The sequence below is a fragment of the Carcharhinus amblyrhynchos genome, chromosome 2, assembly GCF_965287045.1.
Source record: "Carcharhinus amblyrhynchos chromosome 2, sCarAmb.v2.hapA, whole genome shotgun sequence".
NCBI classification, from domain to species: domain Eukaryota; kingdom Metazoa; phylum Chordata; class Chondrichthyes; order Carcharhiniformes; family Carcharhinidae; genus Carcharhinus; species Carcharhinus amblyrhynchos.
The window spans coordinates 116513117-116535891 of record NC_137325.1 but is presented as its reverse complement, the minus strand read 5'-3'; the positions used below and the strand labels follow the sequence as shown (position 1 = coordinate 116535891).

General features: G+C 41.5%; 1 protein-coding gene across 2 annotated transcripts in view; it reads left to right on the top strand.

Moving 5' to 3' along the window:
* The window catches only part of odad2 (outer dynein arm docking complex subunit 2), a 271432-nt gene that overhangs the window by 232476 nt on the left and 16181 nt on the right, over positions 1-22775 (top strand). The window lies entirely within an intron of this gene.

Here is a 22775-nt window from a genome sequence, read left to right as displayed (position 1 = left end):
GAACTCAGTGATGGAGACTTGGGCAAGATATGCAATGCTTACCTGGATTCTTACACTCATTAATAACTGGTCTAAGTCAGATTAGGTAGCAGGTGGTAGTTCTCAGGTGTCAGAAAGCAGAAAATCAGGAAGGTGTGAAGTAAGACAGGATAGAGTAGGAAGCAAGAGATCCATGATGATCATGCTATCAGCACTCTGCTCATCACACTAGATAGCAAGATGAGGATGTTCTAGGAGTTGAGAAGGGTTATAAGCCAGGAAGGTACTGGTATTCTCAATGGTCTCAATGACACTGGATAACTCAGGCTTTATTACAGTACACCCAAGATGCCATATCCTCAGTAGGTCTCGGGAGATGGAGGGATTCTTTGTCCCCACACAATTCTGTCCTGCTCCCTTCTATTATGTGACACCCTTTCCTGCAAGTTAGAGGGAAGAATGTCAGTGTGATGATGTGACTTCTATAACTAAATGACTGAAGGTGTGTGGAAGCAATGAGAGGTGGATGAGAGGTTGACAGCATTGTGGTTGGTAAGGCAGTATATCTGGTTATTATGTTTGAGACATGATGAGTGAGTGATTAGTCCATCAAACAACTTGAGAGTTAGGCCCTTTGGCAATCAGGAGACGTCATATTAAAGTGCATTCCCTGAACATGACCAGTTCTGTGAGGCCACTATGCTGCTTGTGGCATTGTTAGATGTTCTCAGGTCTGAATACCAGGAATCGATTACCCTGATCACTTGCTCCCATTCTCTTCTTAAGGTGCCTCCTGCCCATCTTCACTACTAATGCCACCAGTGCTGCAACCTCCATTCTGGGAAGCTCTGTCCTGCAGTTCCATTTTTCAAGTTTTAAATTGCAGCAATAGTATTCAGTGCAGCTTCCCTTTAAAAGGGACAGACTGCCTTTACTGAGATCTTGTGATGCAGTGGTAGCATCCCTATCTCTAAGCCAGAAGCTCCATCTCAGGACTTGATGGCTAAGAAAGGTGCAGTCAGAATGAGACCAAAAGGTTAAGTACCAACTTTTAAATCTTCCAACGAACGTCAATAGTAACTGGTAAGAGCGAGAGGGGTTCTTGGTCAGCCATGTGATGAAAAGGAACTATTCATAATTCTAGGTTACAACTTGCATGTAAAAGTGTATGTTGCCACAGCAACTTAGACTCTTTCAGGGACTCAGTTGGCTGGATGGTTGGTGTGGATCAGTTTTGTGTCAACAGCATTGGGTTTGATCATTGCTCTGGCTGGGACTTTCATCCTTGCCCTGCCTGAGATGGAGGTCATGCTGTGGGTTGGACCTGAAGGAGTAGATTGCCTTTAATTATAAAAGGATGGCTGGACAAAGTGTTATTGACACAACACTTCAGCTGAGTGCAGAGGCAGCCAGCAGTATGGTAAACATACAGCCCTGTGCTACAATCATGGTAATATGATGGAAGAACCAAACTTCCAATGGAACCAATGTGGGCAAGTTGCAGATCATACTCTTATATTAGGAGCAAGAGAGTGGTTAGAGGGAAAATTGGTCCTCTTAGGGACAAAGGAGGGGAGCTATGCATCGAGTCTGAGGGAATGGGGGAGATCCTGAATGAATACTTTGCGTCGGTATTCACGAAGGAGAGGGGTTTGGTGTCGTGTAATGTCTTGGAGGGAGCTGTAGATCAGTGGAAGGAAATATCCATTACGAGGGAGGAAGTGCTAGGGTTTTTAAGTCGCATAAAAACAGATAAAGCTCCGGGGTCTGATGGTATATATCCCAGGCTGCTTAGGGAGGTGAGAGATGAAATTGCTGGGCCTCTGACGCAAATCTTTGTCTCTTCCTTGGACACAGGTGAGGTCCCAGAGGACTGGAGGGTAGCTAATGTGGTACCGCTGTTTAAAAAGGGTAGTAGGGATAACCCTGGTAATTATAGACCAGTGAGTTTGACATCGGTGGTAGGAAAATTATTGGAAAAAATTCTGAGGGATAGGATGTATGAGCATTTGGAGCGTTGCGATCTGATTAGGGATACGCAACATGGCATTGTTCAGGGGAGGTCTTGCCTTACGAATCTGGTAGAATTTTTTGAGGAGGTGACAAAAACGGTTGACGATGGGCGAGCTGTTGATGTCATCTATATGGATTTCAGTAAGGCGTTTGACAAAGTCCCTCATGGTAGGCTGGTAGAAAAGGTTAAGGCACATGGGATACAAGGACAGGTAGCTAGATGGATTGAAAACTGGCTGGGCAACAGGAGACAGAGAGTAGTAGTGGAAGGGTCCTTTTCTGGCTGGAGGTCAGTCACCAGTGGTGTGCCGCAGGGCTCAGTACTGGGACCTCTCTTTGTAGTATATATAAACGACTTGGAAGAGGGCGTACGTGGTGTGATCAGCAAGTTTGCAGATGACACCAAGATGGCAGGATTGGCAGATACTGAGGAAGACTGTCAGGTGACACAGCAGGATATAGATAGGTTGGTATATCAGGCAGATAGATGGCAGATGGAATTTAATCCTGACAAATGCGAGGTGATGCATTTTGGAAGGAATAATGCAGGGAGGAGTTACATGATAAAAGGTAGACCGATTAAGAGTATAGAAATACAGAGGGACCTGGGAGTGCAGGTGCACAAGTCTCTGAAGGTGTCAACACAGGTAGAGAAGGTTGTGAAGAAAGCTTACGGAATGCTAGCCTTTAGAGGAAGGGATATAGAGTATAAGAGCTGCCGTCTAATGCTTCAGTTGTACAGAACGTTGGTTAGGCCGCATTTGGAGTACTGCGTCCAGTTCTGGTCACCTTACTACCGGAAGGACGTGGAGGGCTTGGAGAGGGTGCAGAGGAGGTTTACCAGGATGTTGCCTGGCATGGAAGGACTGAGTTACGAAGAAAGGTTGGAGAAACTGGGGCTCTTCTCCTTAGACGGAGATTAAGAGAGGATCTGATAGAGGTGTATAAAATAATGAAGGGTAATGATAGAGTCAACAGTGGCAGGCTTTTCCCTAGATTGGGGACAATTACGAGAGGTCACGATCTAAGGGTGAGGGAGGAGAAGTATAATTTGGATACTAGAGGAAGGTTTTTCACGCAGAGGGTCGTGGGGGTATGGAACGCGCTACCAAGTAAGGTGGTGGAGGCAGGCACGTTGGACTTGTTTAAGGTTTACTTAGATAGACATATGAGCGAAACAGGGATGGAGGGTTATAGTAGAGGGTATTAAATAGGGTCAGAGCCTTGGGACGACACTGGAAATGTAGTATTACATGTTAATGTTTTGTCTCTTTTAATCCACAGGTGTCGGTCCACCTTGTTGTCAAACGAGGGGCATGCACACGGTGGGTCGTGCATGGGCTGCTCTTGGAGGTTTTGAGAGTGGCCTAGTACTTCGTGTCGTTGTGTGTGCTTAATCCTGGACCAGCAGATGGGCACCACAACAGCTCAGTGACTATCACTGCTAGCTGTGCAGATACATGGATTTGGGCCTGTGTCTGTGGGAGTTTGCGCATTCTCCCTGTGGTTGCATGGGTTTCCTCCGGGTGCTCCGGTTTCCTCCCACACCCCAAAGATGTGCTCTTAGGCTGATTGGTGTACCAAGTTGACCCTACACTGTTCTCCCCTGAATCTGGCTACATTAGGGGTACCATTCACATACACATGGGGCAGGGTAGGTGTAGGAAAATGCTTTGTTGAAATGGCGGCGCGGGCTCGTTGGGCCGAAGGGCCTGTTTCCCGTGCTGGGTTGTTCTTTGTTCTTTGTTCTTTTATCATAATACCCACATCTAAGAAACAGAACTAGACAGTTTTTATCCCAAAATCTATTCCAAGAGCTGCCCGGAACATTAACCAGGAGATGCAGACTATATGCTTATTTTGTTTATTCATCTGAGGGACATGGGCGTCACATGGGCTGGCCAGCATCTATTGCCCATTCCTAGTTATCCTTTGAGGTCAGTGAGAGTCAATCAAATTGCTATGGCTCTGGAATCAAATGTAGGCCAGACTAGGTAAGGACAGCAGATTTCCTTCCCTAAAGGTCTTCAATGAACCAGATGGTTTTTTCCAACAATCGACAATAGCTTCATGGTCATCAATAGATTCTTAATTCTAGATATTTTTAATTGAATCAAATTCCACCATCTGCCATGACGGAATTTGACTAAGGTTCCCAGAGCATTACCTTGAATCTCTGGACTAATAATCTGGGGGGTTGGCACGGTGGCAAAGTGGTTAGTACTGTTGCTTCACAACACCAGGGATCCGGGTTTGATTCCCAGCTTGGGTCACTGTCTGTGCAGAATCTGAATGTTTTCCCCATGTCTGTGTGGGTTTCCTCTGGGTGCTCTGGTTTCTGCCCACAGTCAGAAAGAGGTGCATTAGCCATGCTAAGTTCTCCCTCAGTGTATCTGAACAGGTGCCAGAGTTTGGCCACTAGAGGATTTTCATAGCAATTTCATTCAGTGTTTATGTAACCTACTTGTAACACTAATAAATAAACTTAAACTTAAAATATCATTAGGCCATTGCCTCCCCTCAATCTTGCCATGCTTTGTGTTATGAACTGCTTCCCCTTCAAATTTTGTTAAGTGTACAAATCTGGGTTTCTCTCAGTTCCTCTTCTTTATTAGCACATTCCACAATCCAGCACTGCTGGTAGAAGCACAATTTGGGCATCTTGAGAAATTACAGGTGCCCAAGCATGATTTTACCTCGTTAATTTGAACACTTGGAAATTAAAAAGCTGCGAATACAAGATTCCTTGAAATGTACTCCTAGTTGGATTGCTGAATTTCTTCTTAAATTCCAAGAAAAGAAACATATTAGAGCATTGAGTTCATGTGAGAATCAAGCTTGATATGTTTAGTACCATGATGGCTACAACAATACTTTTTGAAGCAGTCTTCCCTTAGGCAAAATTGGAAAATCATTTCTGACATAGAATCCCCCCCTAATTAAGTTATTCATTCCTATTTTCATGACCCCTATAATGACTTATTATCCTAAAGTAACATTATCTAGTTTTGCACTTCAGATAATACGTCTTTTGAACTTCCTGTCAAAATTAGCATTGTTACTGTATTCAGAGCTTTTTAAAAAATCCTAATGTTGCTATAGTCATGGCTATAGTACTAAAACATTGTACCAAATTATTTATATGAATGTTTAAAGGTCCAATGTCTGAGAAATATATTTTGATAAAATAGGATAGTGATGGAAAGAATGGGATTGGATGGAATCAAGAAAGATAAACAGAAATGAAGAGACAAATCATAGAAAATAAAAGTAAATTAAAGAGTTTAATAGCAGCACTTAGCTACCATGAAAGGAACACTTAATTTGGGGGATTCCACTTTTGAGTACAATGGGGCGATTCTCTTTCTCACAGGCACAAATCCCATTATGGCCAGAGATTCTTGTGTGAAGTGCCATTACAGAATTTGCATTGGGGAAGATCTCATTTTGAGATTCTCCTGGTTCCTAGCTGTTGACATAACCTGGTTCACACCCAATGAGCATGTGAACCAGATTACCATACATAAATATTAATTTACCATTAAAAATCATCTTTAAGCTGAATTCACCAGGATCCTTAAATTCTTCCACCTACCAGCATGATGTGAAGCCAGTGGAAGGTGGGTGTGGTGTCTGAGGGGAAAGAGGGCTGTTTTGGGGTTCTGATAGGGAAGGGGTGCTGAGTGGGAGCTGTTGGATCCGGTCACCCTCATGCCTCTGCTTGGTGTGTGGTGAGGGGTGGGGGTGGTGACCCATGATTTCAGTGGTGGGACAGGGAGGATATTTCTGTTTTCTGAGGGGCTGGTGGCATATCCTGTGGTCCCTTGAGGTCCAGCACATCATGTACCTAGTTGTGCATAACAATTGTAAAGACTGCCTGGTGCTGTTCCCGCTGGTGCATCGGGTGAATGGTGGAAGGCTGGTGAATTGGCTGTCAAACCTGCTAATGACATTCAAAAAAGTGGGTTTGCATAATTATAAGATTGCCACCCGCTCTGGGCAGGAACCTGATCGGAGCTGGCCGGGTGCGTCAGGTGAATCCCAAAGCCCTCACGCCTGCCAGGAATCCCAATTTTTGGCTGACGCCCCATTCACTAGAACATTGGGATTCCCACTGGCCATCGGAGGAGGTCAGAGAATTGCCCCCTAAATGTCATCTCCAGCAGGAAAGGTGGTACGATTCCCACCGCGTAGGTCGGTCAGCGTGATCCTGAGTACAATATACCTCCACTTATTGATTGTTTTGGAGGGGCGTCATTTGCATTGTGAAAGAGAGGGAAGAGCCTAAACCTGTCAGCAAGGTTGGCTCCTCAGAGATCGTGGCACCATTTTTAAAGTTCAGATTCTCTCTCCTTTTCCCTTTCCTTTTCTTTCCTTTCTATTTCTTTTTCTTCTAATCACAATTCAAACTCTTTAATTTCCTTTTCGTGTACAAGCTGTTTTAATTCTTCTGATGTAGAGTGTTGGCATTGGACTGGGGTAAGCACAGTAAGAAGTCTCACAACACCAGGTTAAAGTCCAACAGCTACTGGACTTCAACCTGGTGTTGTGAGACTTCTTACCATAATACTTTTGCTCTTTGTTCCTCCCCTTCTCTTGTTTATTCTGCTGCAACTGCCCCCATTTCTTGGGCTTTTGCTATTATCTCTTTCCTTCGCTTCTACTTCAAGCTGTTTTATTTGTAATTGAATTCTGGTCATTTTCCATGATTCCGACAGTGTTTCTGGCAATATTAAATGCTAAGCTATCGCTACAGTTATCTCTGCCTTCTTCACCCATCAGTTAATGTCAACTGCAACGTTTTTGCCAATTCCAAAAGCTTTGTTTTAGTCATCTTTTGTAAACCACCCTGAGTGTTTTCTTCCATCCCCAGGGAACCTCTAGCCACTAAAAGAGTCATTATTCCACAAGGAATTCCCTATTTAAACCGAATGCAACACCTGCAAAGAAAACATAAATATATTCGCCACTCATTATGTTTGAGTCCGCTAATCCCAAACCAAACAAAGAATATAGATTATAATCCCGCAAAAGTGCTCCTAATCATTAAGACCCTAGCCAGAAACTCCAAGGTGTTTTATGAAGATAGCCTAGACCCTAAGTTTTTACAATTGAATTTGACACAGGTGAGCATAAGGTGTTTCACTGCAGGTATGATTCAAGTGACCCACTAGGAAGCTTCTATCAAGCAAAGTTTATTTAAGGACACATTTAAAATGTAATAAAAAGATTTAGCATAACTTTTGCCAATTACAAAAATCAAACATGATATACTATAAACCTCACAACTCGCTATTTATGATGTTCCAAGTCAAACAACATCCCATAAACATACACCCCTTTTTGGACATGGCACAAAAAAGCAAGTATGCTCATGTGATGCTGGATCTTCAGCTTTTTAATACCTACAATGAATTGGTCCTTTGAATATTGGAACAAACGTCTGAGGTTTCGTAGTTCTGGAATTTCCCAAAAGGCTTCTGAAGAGAGAGAAACAGACAGAGAGAGAGAGAGAGAGAGAGACTGCCTGCTTCCAGTAGCTTCTAACGCCAATAAAACCAAAACTAAAAACTTGGACTTTTCTGTGGAACAAAACTGTCTTCAAGCAATACCTGACCTGTCAATCATGTTCCACCTAGAAATCCTAAGGGTTCATTAAAAACCACAAGACCCTGCATTAGTCCAGATTAAAATAAAGATGATGCCCATTATATTGCTTCAGTAGCAATTGGAGATAACGGTTGTAGACAAAACGGTACCAAAATAAAATGCTGCTTGAAAATCTGCAAAGAAGCATGATTAAAATACATTTCTTAAAGGCACAGTCTCGTCACACCTTTCTAGTCTTTTTAGAATTTTATAAGTTTCTATGAGATCCCTTCTCATTCTTCTAAACTCCAATGAATATAATCCTAACTGACTTAACCTCGCCCCATATGACAGACCTGCTCTCTCAGGAATCAGCCAAGTAAACCTTTGCTGCACCTCATCTATAGCCAGGACATCCTTTCTCAGATAGGGACACCAGAATTGCACACAGTACTTTAGGAGAGAGTTTCAAGGAATTCAACTTGTTGGAAAGGCTCAAATCAAGCTGTGTGCATACACTGGGACTGAGTGCACCCCCAACCTAGTGCAGAATGGTGAGGTCAATCCCTTGCTCCCAACCCAAGCCCATCCAACCCCCAGGGCCTCTGAGGGACCCTTGTTCTGCAGCCTGGCAGCAACAAAGTGGCAAATGGTCACTGGACCTCCTTGAGACCCTCCAGGCCAGAGTCAATGCCAAGGTGCCAAGGGCCAGTGCACCTTGGGTGAATGCCTGAAGCAGGGCGGGACAAAGTGGGGGGGTTTGTGGTGAGGGAGGGCAGTGGGGGCTCTGAGGAGGAAGCAGGCTGAATGGGGAGTCTGAGGGGGAAGGGAAGCTGAGGGGTTTCTGGGGCATTTGGGTACGCTTGTGCCTGCCTAAAGTGGGGTCGGCATTACCCGTTATTTGTGAGTGAGGAGGAGGATACCCTTTTTAGTGAGATGTTGGTGGTGCTCTCCTGGTTAGTGGGGGAGGAGATACCATTTCATTTTTGGGGGAGGGGAGCCTGTCTCTGAGCATGGAGTGACCCAGTCTTGGAACAGCAGGTCTGGCTAGTGGGCTGCTCGAAATGAGCTAATTTGCATTTTTCAGATGGGTTAATCCCAACTAACAGATGTTGTCGGCGCCAGCGGGAAACACTTATTTTCCCACCGGCATGGGCGATTAGCCTGAAAACGGGAGAATTTGGTCTGGTCAGCTTTTTGGAGAATTGCACTGTAATTTATCTCACCTGCATTGTTGCCACTGGTCATGCACTACAGCAGTTCTGGAACTTTGTAATTTATATAGAAATGATCTGGTTTATACCAAATGTTGCTTCATTGGTGAACAATTATCTATTATTAAGTTTTAGTAATATTCCAGATCACAACTACTTTAATTTTTGCCTTCAGGTATCCTGAATATCAGTCCGTACCAATAGTACCTCACAAAATCCAGAAGCGCCACTGACAGAACTGATGTAGCCTCAAAAGATTAAGTATGTCAGCTGCATTCCTGAAGTTAGAAGTAAATGGTACTGTCTAGTCATTGAGCTCTGATTGATGCCAGACAAATGATTATTGATGCAGAAATTAAACAAGCTCCCTGAATATAAAATGGGGTTTCAAGTGCTGCCTTGGAAAGGATGCAGACAAGTGGAGTAAAACCTGTTTTGTTTTTTTCATAGCTGGTTTTGATTGAGAAAAAAATCCTTCCCAAAGGAATTAAAACATTTTCTTTTAATTCCAAAATTTAATCAAAATATATTGCTCATTCTAGTTTGGATGCCTCAAAATTTCTGCAGATTTTATCTCTGAGAATCTTATTATGTGCTTTCACCTTCATTTAATGTAAATAGAAAAAAAGCAAAAGCATATTATGATTTCTGGATTGGTTGAAAAAATGGGTTGCTTGGAGGGCTTTGGTGAAACAAAGTTATCATATCAATCAACAAATGATTAATGTAATATTAACACTGGTATCCATTTTCCTGTATTTCCTTTTTAATAAGTGCCTGGGTGTATATTATTTTAAACCATTATGTAAATGCACATAACTGACACTAGCTCAAGTAAACTACTTAATGGCACACAACAAATGAATAAGTTTTGTTTTCAGAAATAATTTAGAGGAACTTGATACCAAGCGTCAAGGTGAAGTGTTGACATAACGGGCATAAGGGGCAATGACGAGTTGGCTGGTGGGGGGGGTGCATGAAGCAGCATGTATAGGACATGGGGGAATGTTTGGAGGGTGAAGGGGGTATGAGGACAGGAGGGACTTTGTGTTTTTATTTTCACTGGGGGAACAATCCCACTGCACTGAAGCGGGCCTTTTAAACAGTCCAATTCTGCATAGCAGGCCTTGTGGCTACCTCTGCACTTCTCTCTGAGTCTGGCTCGACTCCAGCCCACACTTTGCACTGAAGATCTTGCCTTTGTGGGAACATTTTCCCAACTCCCCCTACTCACCTCAAGGATCAAAATCCAGGCTATTGTTACTTACAGTTTGCATGTAACATAAGGCTCAATGACCTCATGACTATTAGAAAGACTCTCATGGAATCTTTACTCAAAGTAACTTTTATCTTAATGTAGTTTTTGTTTACTCTACATAGTAATTCAAAGCTGCACTAGTCTCTGTATTTAGGGTGATATGCTTTATATACTTAGCACTAATTCATTAAAAATTAAAAACTCGCTGCTATCTGACCTTCAACTTCTAAGGAAGTAGAGAGATTTGGGTGTCCATCTATGTAAATCACTAATCGGATGGTGGAACATTGGCATTTATCTAAAGGAAGATGAAATTTAAAAGTGAGAAAATAATGCTTCAGTTGTTAAAAAAAACTTTGGTTAGGGCCTATCTGGACTGCTGCATTCAGTTCTGAGCACTGAACTTCAGGAAAGAGATAAAAGTCTTGGAATGGGGACAATGAGGATTGAATGAAATGATACCAGGGCTTAAAAGGGATAAATTATGAGGCGAGGTTATATAAATTTGAGTTTAGAAGGTTTAGGGTAGATCTAATTATTCTTAAAATGATTTAAAAATTCCATAAGCTAGATAAATATCTCCTCTGCTGAGGGGAATTCAGAACAAAAGCATATATGTATAAAATTTGAGTTAGGCATTTAGGAGTGAAATCCAGAAGCATTTTTCACGCAATGCCTGGTGCAAATCTGGATATTACTCCCCCAGTGGCTTTCAGATGCTAGGTCAATTGGAGTTTAAGATTGAGACCAATATATTTTTGTTAGTTATCAAGTTATGTGATAAAAAGGTGGATAAATGGGAACATGTTCTGGGGCTGAGTTCATGGATATCATAGTATTTTACTGACCCAAAGTTGGGGCACCAATTTAGCAAGCTTCACCAGTGCCTTGCAACTTGTCTACGAAATATAAATGAGCCCAGGGGTTCAAAATCATAGGAACCTCTTCCCACTGGCATGATTGGTTGACCAAAAGCCAAAATCAACTCTCAGTATGTTAGTAATGCTATGCTATTCAGGATTTGTTGCTGGTATTTACATTTGTTGTGAAATAGTCAATAGGTTTTCCAGGCCAAACAAATAGGCTTCCTGAGCAGATTTTAACTGCAAACCTCTTTTAAGTGAGAATAGGGTCAAAGCTAACAGAGCAGATATGTGTATTGCAGAAATGAGAGAGATCATTAGGGGATTCATGATGATGTGTGGGGATCCCCAAAGAGAGAAATTAACAAAGCAGAAGAACATGTACAACACTTTGATTATCCTAATTGTTTCAGTAGTGTGTAATTAATTTGTGTAATTAGAAAGATGGACAATGAGAAGTTAATTATGTTCTGATAATGTTGCAGGCAATTGCTTGTAACTGGTACTGTTCAAACAAGCATGGCCAAGTCAGCAGTTTGCTCCATATGAATCACAAGTCAGTCAAAACATAGTACTATATATGAAGAATTGCTGTGCTTTGCTCACCACATCTAAATGGTAGTTACATTCTCAATGTCAGCAAAGAACAAGTGCAATAGCTTTTTTCCAACATTAAATGTAACTTTGAAGTGTTTTAATGCATTTGCATTTATGCGAGACTATCTCCTTAGGATGGTGTGATAATTAGAATTTGATCTGGCTGATTTAACTGCCGTGAAGTTGTCAGTGTAGTTATGAAAATATACCAGTTAATAAAACAGTAATTAAATAATTAAGGCAGTCTTATGCAATATAATTTATAACATTTGTTGAATATATTTGTCATAGAATCATAGAATCCCTACAGTGCAGAAGGAGGCCATTTGGCCCATTGAGTCTGCACCGATCACAATCCCACCCAGGCTCTATTCCCGTAACTCCGCACATTTACCTCCTAATCCCCTGAAACTAGGTTCAATTTATCATGGTCAATCAACCTAACCTGCACATCTTTCTGCGAGGAAACCGGAGCACCCAGAGGAAACCCACACAGACACAGGAAGAAAGTGCAGACTCCATACAGATAGTGACACGAGGCCTGAACTGAACCCAGGTCCCTGGCACTGTGAGGCAGCAGTGCTAACCACTATACTACTGTGCCACCCTTCTTTTGTTCTTCTGTTTGTTAAAATAGTCTCAATACTCTTGATGTGGTACAGAGTTGCAATGCAACTTATGCAAGTGCCTCTAAGGTGTTCGAAGCACAAAATTCTTGATTTTTTTTCATGTTTTTATTTTGGGGTAACCATTTTGCACATGTTACTAAGATTTGCAACGCATGAATCATTTGGAGACGGATTTAAGTTTCAATATTGTCAGTTCCATCTGCTCTGGCAGCAGTGTTGATTAAGACCGATTCCTGGGCCAGAGTTTTCTGGCCCCCTCATGGCAAGTGTCGACACTGGAGATGCAACAGTCCAACCAAAACTCCATTAACTTTGGTGGGACCAGAAGCTCTCAATAGTGGATGAGGCCAGAAAATCCCAACCCTGATCTTTTTTTTATGTATAACATAGTTCTAATGCAGAATTTGCAATGATATTCTCAATTTTCTAATTTCAACAACAGTAGTAAATCTTAATAGCTAGATCTAGAGCGTGAAGTAATTACAGTAAATGTTGGCCAGTAAGTGATGCCCATGTCCCACAAATTAATAAAAAGAAATTTCCATCCATTTACGGATCACATTGTTGTATTCTACAACAAATCTGCAATTTGTACACAGAAAGATCACAAAACAGCAACATGATAAATGATCAATGTAATCTGTTTTGAAAGTATAAATTGTGATACTAAGAAACTCATGCTTTTCTTCAATTAGTATCACAGAGTCTATTGCAGAGAGCAGTGAGGCCAAGCTTTAACATCTTAGCTTAAACACAACACTTCCAACAGTACAGCATGTCAACTTAGAATGTGCGTTTAAGTTTCAAGAGTGGCTTTTGAACCCCTGGCCTTGTGACTCAAAGAGAGACAGTGTCATCACAGGGTCAAGGCTGACACAGAATGTACCTTTTAATTGTCAGTATTTAATTTTAAATTGCTGTTGAAATGTATTTTCATGGAAATTATCTTCTAATTGCATTTGTGCTAAGTACATAGGTTGACTCTACAATTAGATTGGAGTTTTGAAGGTAACAGTTGTTAGTGGTTGTAAACGTAAGTTGGGTAAAATATGTTTAAAAATAAGTACATGAATAGATAGATTTGTTTGGCATTATGAATTGCCTCATGCTTGTCGTGTCATTGAGCCTACTTTGACCCAGGAAATCTTACAAACTTTTTTTTTTCAATGTTATTGGAATCTGTTAATTTTGTTGGAAATATATGTTGAAAAGTTTGTAATTAAAAGGTTGTAAAGGAAGTTTACTACTTAAACAGTTAATTAAAACTTGGGAAATTTTGAACACCTTAAATGAATGGTAAACTCAGTAATGAAGCTGTCATTTCTAAATACTAACCAGGTGATTACATTTACTAAATTTTATTGGAAGATTTACTTCAATATGTTGTACAAATCCAAGATGCCTCGTTAAATATTTTTATTTCTATTTGTGTAAAAGTGGATAATTGCAGTGATAGAATAGCCAAGTTTGTTTGAATCAAAGAGTGATTTCCAAAGTATAAAGTCAAAATGTTGTATACAAATGATCAGTCATGATTGAGTTATAATTGTACTAAATTTGAAAATAGTTGGGAGACGGTCTTCACTGAGTTCTTCCCAGCTCTTTTGTATGCATTAGGTTTTAAGAACCAGACGGTGTGAACCTCAATGATGAAGATGAATTATCAGCGAGTTTGATTTGACATGTATGCTTGGTATCTCGCAGTTTTATATCGATATGCCTCATTATTGTCTCTCTGTCTGAAAGTTACACATGCTGCCTTTTACTGTAGATTGCTTCCAGGCTATTGGCAATTGTTAGTTGAAATCATAAATCCTTGAAGACAGCTTTGACTTACTGTTGGTACTAAAAATAGTTTTTTCACAAGTTTTGTTGCATAATTGATTTAAATTACAGAAGAAGGATAATTATTGGTAATTTCCATGAAAGGTGTTTCAAAATGGCAACTATCAAAATTGCTGGTATGTAGCTATCATGTAAATTTCAGACTTAATTGTAAAAACAGCAGTTTTTGATGTTTTGATAACACTATTATTTGTATATAACACAAGTTGTTGAAATATTCAAATTAGATTAATTTTTTGTCTGCTAAATTTACTTAACAGATCCATTGTTTACATGATTATTTCAAATTGTGCCATAGTTGCTCTGGTTACTTGTTTTTATAACATTTGCTCTAGCTATATTTTGACATTTCTTTCTTTTGGAGCTTGGCACCAGGCAGCCTGACTGTTTCAGCTGTGAATACTGGCTCCAGGGTTTAGGCTGGAGGTGCAGTGTGTAGATTTGGCATTTTGACAATGCTGCAGTTTCTCCAAGCTGTAAATTAGTGGTTAATTTGACAGCACAAAAAGAAAGAAAGGAGTAATGAGAGTAGTATTTCTGTCAAAGTGTACTCAAGAGAGCACAATCCTCTCTGGCAACATTCATCAGGGTGCTCCATCACCTCACACTCAAAAGCTTGACAGAGATGGGAGGGTTTGGAAGTCAAGCACTCTACCTGCTTGCTTTGTTTATATAAGGGATGGCTAATGAAAATTTGTGGCTTGTTTAATCTAATCCACTTGTTTTAAAGTTTGATTTGAGAGTTGTCAGGTGTGGACTATCTCATTTTAGATTTGGTCATGATAAACAGGAAACAGCAGTCTGCTGCCTTTACACTTAACGCCACAACACCTCTGCATAAATTGGGTTGTACACACATGAGCAGCGCACTGCTATTTGAAACAATGCCAAAAAAGAGAGAACATGTTTAAAGCTCTTTCTAGAGGTCAAGAAGCCTTGGAATCTCTTAGAGCTATACCACTGGCTGGAGTTAATTTTTCAAAATGAGTGTTAAGTTATCAAGTTACTGAAACTGAAATATCTAACAAAGTGTTGCATTATAGTCTGTCAAATCCCAGCTGGGAGAGAGTAGTAGTGAGAGGCTCCCTTATCTTTGACTTGACTGTGCTTCTGGAGACCTGTGATTTGGCTATGTTTGAATAACAGGCACTAGAGCTGGCATAAAACTGCTCTTGGCAGTCCAAGTGTCATTCAGTCATACAAAAAAGAGCTTGTCCCAGTTAGCTATGTGTTTGCTAAGACCATACGGCAGTTGCAATGAATCTGAGCTTTTTTGGTTTGTAACTAACTGCTCTAAACTAATATTATTGCAAAAGATTTTCAAAGTGAGCAGAATATTTTATAGATTCAGTTGAGGGAGAAAAATGCAAAAAAAATCAAACTGTAATTGGTATGGAAATATATTCATTGTCCAAGTTTACCAGGTCGTTGCAGGGTGCCAGAATAGTGATGAATCTGACTATGTTCACATCCAGTAGTTCCATCTTTCATCTGTTTTCATTTCTCTATTTATCTTACTGTGTAAAATGCAGGGAATGTCTTTTCCTTCCGATTTGGCACTGAACAAAACCACATGACCATACAGAGCAGCCTCTCACAATTGTAGAACCCAGCAAACATTTCAAACTGCAGTATTCCTTAAGTACATTAGTAATTACAGTAAGGTCTTTAGAATGCATAAGAAAACACAAAAAATGAGTAACGCAAATAATTGTTTTACACTTCAAGCCTTCATGCAGTAAAGGCAATATTGCTTTTGTAGATTGAATACATCGTTTAGTAAATATTCTGTTGCAGTAGAAATTTTATTGCTTGTGTGCTCAAAACAAAATGAACATCATTTACACAAATCAACACAATTAAGCAACATGGTGAAGTTTATGTCAGGATTCTGTGATGAAAAACAGAACAAAACACAGACTAAAACACAGATGCAGTGACTCAAAAACTATTAGGACTGTGTAAATACAATGAATATTATTGTTAATAAAGGTCACAGAAGTATTCTAAATAGAGAACAATAATGCAGAAAATATCACTACGTCAGAGATTTAGATCTGAAAAGTTAAATTTGGGCTAAACTTCTAGGACATGCATCTTTTACAGTTAAAATTAAACCCAATTCCCACAGTTTTCAATAGGAATTGACTTTCAGTATGTACATGAGCCATACATAAAACACAGCAGTTTCACTTAAAACAAAATAAAAATCAGAATTGAAGTAATATGTGCAATTTTGGGCTCCACACACAGATTTATTAGGATAGTAAATTGTCATTTCTAATAGTCACTTGGTAGTACAGAACTTGAATATTAGAAGACACGTAAATGTTTCATCTTGCACTGATCAGGACAATTCACAAGACTATCAAGTGAAGGCAACACAATTTGTACTACATGAGATGGGAGTGCAGATTGGTTGACAAGTGGACTCTGATTGGTGGAGATTTTTCCATGGAGAATACACCACTTAACTGTTGGATGACAGTTAACTGCCAAGTTTTGTTTAAATTTAAACCGGACAGGTTGATTCTGATTGGTCAAGACAATGTGCAAGGAAATGAACCAGAAAATGGCAGTTGCCTATTTTGCTTAGTTGAAAAAGATGCAATGGATACATTTGTTCTTATCATCTGCAAAGGACAGCACTCTAGCCGCAGTGCTGAATTGGCACGGTGCCATACCAGTGGGAAAGCCAGAATCTTTCCCGTTGGTGCTGGCAGCACCTGTCAGATGGAATTCACTCGCCTGCTAGCTGCAAATTCATGCATCTTGGGAATCATGTCAGCCACCTCAGCTGTTCAGAGGTTGGTGTGCCATTTTTAAAGGGGGCCCGGATCTGAATGTTTGCAGACAGGTCCCTCACTTCAAAACCAAAATTGATGACCCCCTGCTGACAAGGGGAGCAGCACCAACCCCTCAGCAAAGAGAGATATCCTCCCCCCACCACTGAAATAATGTAGCAGTCCACCCCCCACCACACAGGCATGAGGGTGATCTGAACTGATGCACCCCCTCAGTCTCTCTCCCCCCTCAGAACTCATTCAATCCTCTGACCCTCTTTCAGGCCCTGCCTCTTGGCAGTGACAATGGAGCACTGTCCACTGGCATCTGAGCACTGACATCCTGACCTGGTGCCTTGGATCTCAAGAGGAATCAAGGACGTAGGTCCAGTGCCCATTTGCCCCTCTGCTTCTACCTTTCCCTTCATGCTGTCAAATATCTCCATTGTTCTTAACCAAATGCTTACACAAAAGGAGAACTGCCAGAGACCACTTCAAAGCAGCTAAATGCTTTTCAGTTAGATAATGGCTGGAATTCTCCAACCTCGCCTACGGCTGGGATTTTACAGTCCCATTGCAGTGAATGGAGCTTTGGCTGCTCACCAAATTCTCTGTTCTTGTTGGCAGTGATGGCAGGGTGAATAAATTCAGAGTATGCCGGCCAATAAGTTGCCTTTTTATTCCTCCAACCAAGATGGATAACCTCACCTTGTCTATCCATATCCATTTGTAAATTTCTTATTTCCACATTGCAACCTGCTTTTCTATCTATTTTAGTGCCATCTGCAAATTTGGCTGTAGTACAAATCTATCCCTGCATCCAAGTCATTAACAAAGATTGTAAATAATTGGGGCCCGAAGATCAAACCCTGTGGCACACCACTAGTTACATTTTACCACCAGAAAACGACCCATTTATCCCCGCTGTCTGCTTTCTATTAGTCAGCTAATCCTCTATCCAAATTGATATATAACCCCTAATCCCTTGGGATCTTACCTTGTATATTAACCTTTGGTGCAACACCTTGTCAAATGCCTTCTGGAAGTCTAGATACACTGCATCTACAGAACTCCCATTATGCACTTTGCTTGTTGCACCTTCTAAGAACTCTAGCAAATTAATAAAATATGATTTATCCTTCATAAAACAATGCTGACTCTGATGGATTGCGCTTTGATTTTCCAAATATCCTGTTGCCACTTCATTAACAATGGGTTCCAACAATTTCCGAATGACAGACATTAACCAACTGATCTATATTTCCTACTTTCTGCCTTTTTCCCTGTTTGAATGGCAGCGCCATATCATCTTTTTCCAATGTAGTGAAACCTTTCCAGGATCCAGGGAGTTTTGGATTATTATAACCAATGTCTCCATTATCTCTACTGCTGCTTCCTTTAAAACCCAATGTTCGAGGCCATCAGGCCCTGGAGACTTGTTTGCCATTCATCCCAATAGTTTGCCCAGTACTTTTCCTTACTGATGGCGATTGTTTTACATTCCACGTTTTCAACAATCTCTGCAATACATGTTACTATTGGGATGGTTCTAGTGTCCTTCACGTGAAAACCAAGGCAAAATATTAGTTTAATGGCTCTGGCATTTCTGTATTCCCCATTATGAACTCCTTAGTTTCATCTTCTAGGAGACCAATGTTGACTTTAGTTACTCTCTTCCTTTTTATTTTACTATCTGTTTTTATATTTTACACTAGATTTATTTCAAAATTTACCTTTGCTCTTTTTATTACATTTTTAGTAACTCTTTATTGGTCTTTAGAAGTTTCCCAATTCTCCAGCCTGCCACTGACCGTTGCAACATGGCATGCCATAGCTGTTGCTTTTACATTATCTTTGACTTCCTTCTTAGCCGTGGGTGCATTTTTCTTTTTAATATCTTTCTTCCCGTCTAGAATATATTTTATCTGGGAGGAATTGAATGTCTCTTCAAATGTCTGCCACTGTTCATCAACCTTTTCTCCTTTCAGCCCAGATCATTGGTGCCAAATCTGTCCTCATGTCAATGTGGTTATCTTGGTTTAACACCAGAATATAATGTGGGACTTAAGTTGATTGCCCTCCAAACTGAATTTGAAAGTCAAGTATGCAATGGTCAGTCCTTTCTAAAGGATCCTTGAGCATAAGATCATTAATTAATTTAATCCCATTAAACAATGCTAAATCCAAAAGCTTGTTCCCCAGTTGGTTCAACACATATTATTCCAAGAAACAATCTCTAGCACATTCTATGAACTCGCCCTCAAAGGCTAGCCTTGCCAATTCGATTAATCCAGTCCACATGCATTTTAAAATCACCCATGATTATTGTTGTACCTTTCTGACAAGCCCCAGCATTTCCTGAGTTGTACTGTGTCCTACTGTGCAATTATTATTAGGGGACCTATAGATCCCTACCACCAGGGACATCTTTTCCTTGGTATTTTTTTCCTACTCACTCTGATTCTACATCTTGATCTCCAGTGCCAATATCATTTCTGACTACATCATTGATCCCTTCCTTTACTAACAAAGCTACACTATCTCCTTTTTCTTTCTGTCTATCAGTTCCCAGACTTGGTCTCCTTGTACCAGATCTCAATAATCACTACCAAAGCATAACCCTTTGTCTCTATTTGCACTGTTAACTCATTAATTTTATTCCAAATTCTAGGCATTCTGATATAAAGCCTTTAAGTTTGTCCTTTTATTAATTTTCCCCGCTCTTGTATGTTTCCCTGGTGTAATATGACATTGTAAGATATCTCACAACACCAGGTTAAAGTCCAACAGGTTTATTTGATAGCAAAAGCCACTAGCTTTTGGAGCGCTGCTCCTTCGACAGAGTTCCGTTCACAAACAGGGCATAAAAAAGACACAAACTCAATTTACAAAATAATGGTTGGAATGCGAGTCTTTACAGGTAGTCAAGTCTTAAAGTTACAGACATTGTGAGTGGAAACTGTGAGGCAGTGTCTGTGACCAATATTCGTTCCCAACTGGGAAAGACTAGGGAAAGGTGAGCTACTCTGCACCTCCACCTGGGCAGGAAATCTGAATGGAAGACACTGAGCTGTGACTGTGCTCACGCTGGATTGGGCACAACGCTGTTTGATTTAATTTTAACTATACTCTTCAAACACATCAAAACGTCCCAAGATGTCTGTGAGGACGGATAGTTTTGCATTTTTTAAAAAATCCAATTCCCTTTTTGAAGACAGTTATAGAGTCAATATCCACCAGCTGTTATCAGGCAACTGCACTCCAAATCCCAGCAGGGAAGATCAGTCTCTAACTTCAATGGTCAAAACAGCTGCCAAGTGGGCTGAGCGACTAGTCAGCATTTGCCGCTTGCAGAGCAGCTGGCCTTTCTCTGGCCTTTCCCAGTTGGGAACAAATATTGGTCACAGACACTGCCTCACAGTCTCCACTCACATTGTCTGTACCTTTAAGACTTGATTACCTGTAAAGACTCGCATTCCAGCCATTATTTTGTAAATTGAGTTTGTGTCTTTATATGCCCTGTTTGTGAACAGAACTCCCACTTACCTGACAAAGGGGCATTGCTCCGAAAGTTAGTGGCTTTTGCTACCAAATGAATCTGTTGGACTTTAACCTGTTGTTGTGAGACTTCTTACTGTGTTTACCCTAGTCCTACGCCAGCATCTCCACATCATAATATGACATTCACATATTCTGTTCCTTCTTTCATTATCAATTAGCCTCATGATTAACCTGTACACCTATCTCCTCCTTACACTTTGCGTTTTTAAAATTTCCATACAACTGAATCATCCCCCCACCCCCCCTCCCCCCACCCCGCTTCCTACATGGACCATGAGAAATGGACCTTCCCTCTTCTACTCCACCTTCCTCTGCAGTCCAGATGAAATTTTCTTAACCCTGGCTAAGTAGGCAACACAGCCTTCAGGACTTTCAGTCCTGGCTACAGAAAAGTATCTACTCCACTATCTATACTATCCCCAACTGCAACTATTCCTCTTTTGTCCTCCCACTTGAATGACTTCCTGTACCATGATACTATGGTGAGTTTGCTCATCCTTCCTACAGTGCTCGCTCTCATCCATGCATGGACTAAGAATCTCAAATCTATTGGACAAGGGCAGTGCAGTACTACCTCTTGGATTCTCTACCTGCCTCACTCATAGTCACACCCTAATCTCCCTTACCACTGACCGAATTCAAGGTAGCTAATATCAGGGTTGTGACTGCTTCCTAGTCCAGGTAACTCTCCCCCTCCCTGATGTGCTACAATGTCTGAAACTCAGACTCCAGCTCATTAACTCTGAACTGAAGTTCCTCAAGCAACCAACGCTTGCTACAGATGTGGTTATTCTGAATCACAATGGGGCCCAACAACTCCCACATGCTGCAGCTATACACATAGACTGGCCCTGTATCCTTATTTCATTTAAGCCTCTGGCACTGGAGCTCGTGGATACCTAGCGTCTGCCCTAGGTAGCTAATGCTGTAAACCATCAGGTTCATGGCATGAGACACACATTGGACACCTCTCACCATGGATTGAACATCAAGCCCCAGGCTCGCTATTGTAGATGCCACCCTTGCAGTGTTGGCCTGGGTGCATTGCATTGCCGGCACTATTTCCTGCGAAAGAAAGCTTTGGGATTCCTCCAGCCGGCACTGCAATTGCAGGATTGTCATTGACAATTCCTTCCTGGTATTTCTGACTCTGCCTTTGCAGCTCAGGGATGAACAACGCTAGTAGCACGCACCTGGCTGGGGCACAGTTGAGCCCTTGGATCCAGCAATTCTCCGACTGTTTTTCCCTGGGAGGCACTTGTCTCTGCCTGATATGGATCTGATGCTGTGAGATGCTCAACAGATAATGACCAAGGAGCCTACCGGCTAAGATCGCCAACTATGTGTATCCCTCTGCTGGTGGAGGATGCAAGTAACAGCTGTGATGCATTTTCAGTTTCTTCTGCCGACCTCCTTGGAACTCTGTTCCTGGCTTGACACAGGATCCTTGCGATGGAGGGGACAGGCTGCTCAGGTGATTTTCCTGCAAGAGAAGGGACATGGTATTGATGCATGGCAGGGGCAAAGGTCAGGCAGAGACAGAACACATGAGTTTGGGCAGATGGATGAGTATGCAGAGGCCCCTCACATTTCTCTTTCCCACCCATTTCATTCTCCATCTATACCTGCTCCAGCCCCTCCCCTGTGAGCTCCAGTGCTCTCTCCTTGAATGCAGTCAGGATTCCCAGCTCTGTCATTCCACTGTGCCTTCTTCTACTTACTCATGGCAGTTATGAACAAGCTTATCCTGCAGGGAGTCAGACGGGAAGTTTGTGAGCAGGCTGCCTGCCAAGTTAGATCATAATGATGCCTGGCTATATGTGAGCAGAGGTGCATGATGAAGAGTCTCAGGGGAGATAAGGAAGCATGTGGGAGGTTGGGTGGTGGAACACAGCAAGATAGTAGTAATTGGGATCCAGATAGCATGGTGAGGCGTGTCTGAGAGAGAGCGTAATGAGAGAAGCTGAGAAGCACTTATCCTGATAGCACTGCAGTCCTGTCCTGTTGTGAAGAATGCTGGCACTCACCAGCAGGGTCACAGTCTCCCATGTGTGGTGGGTGACCTTACTGAAGGGCCTCCTGCCATCTGTGGGTAGTGATAGCCCTTCATTCCTCCATGGCATCCAACATTTGTGTGAGGACCCCCTCTGTAAACCGGGGAGCTGGCTTCTTAGCTGCCATCCTCTTGGCTTGGTTGTGGACCCATTTAAATGCAGCACCCCTCGATTGAATTGTTCAGATGACTCTGGGGCAGGCAAATCAGACACATTGGGCCTGATTTACCATCATGTTGCGCCCGTTTCTGGGCATGAGGTGAGTAGCACAATCCACACCCGCCTCTGCACTGGTTCCCCCTTTACCGAGGCCTGAAAATAGCCGCAATCGGGACTGATGTCAAAATGGGCGCAACGGCCATTTAAATGTATTTGCATGTATTTAAATTG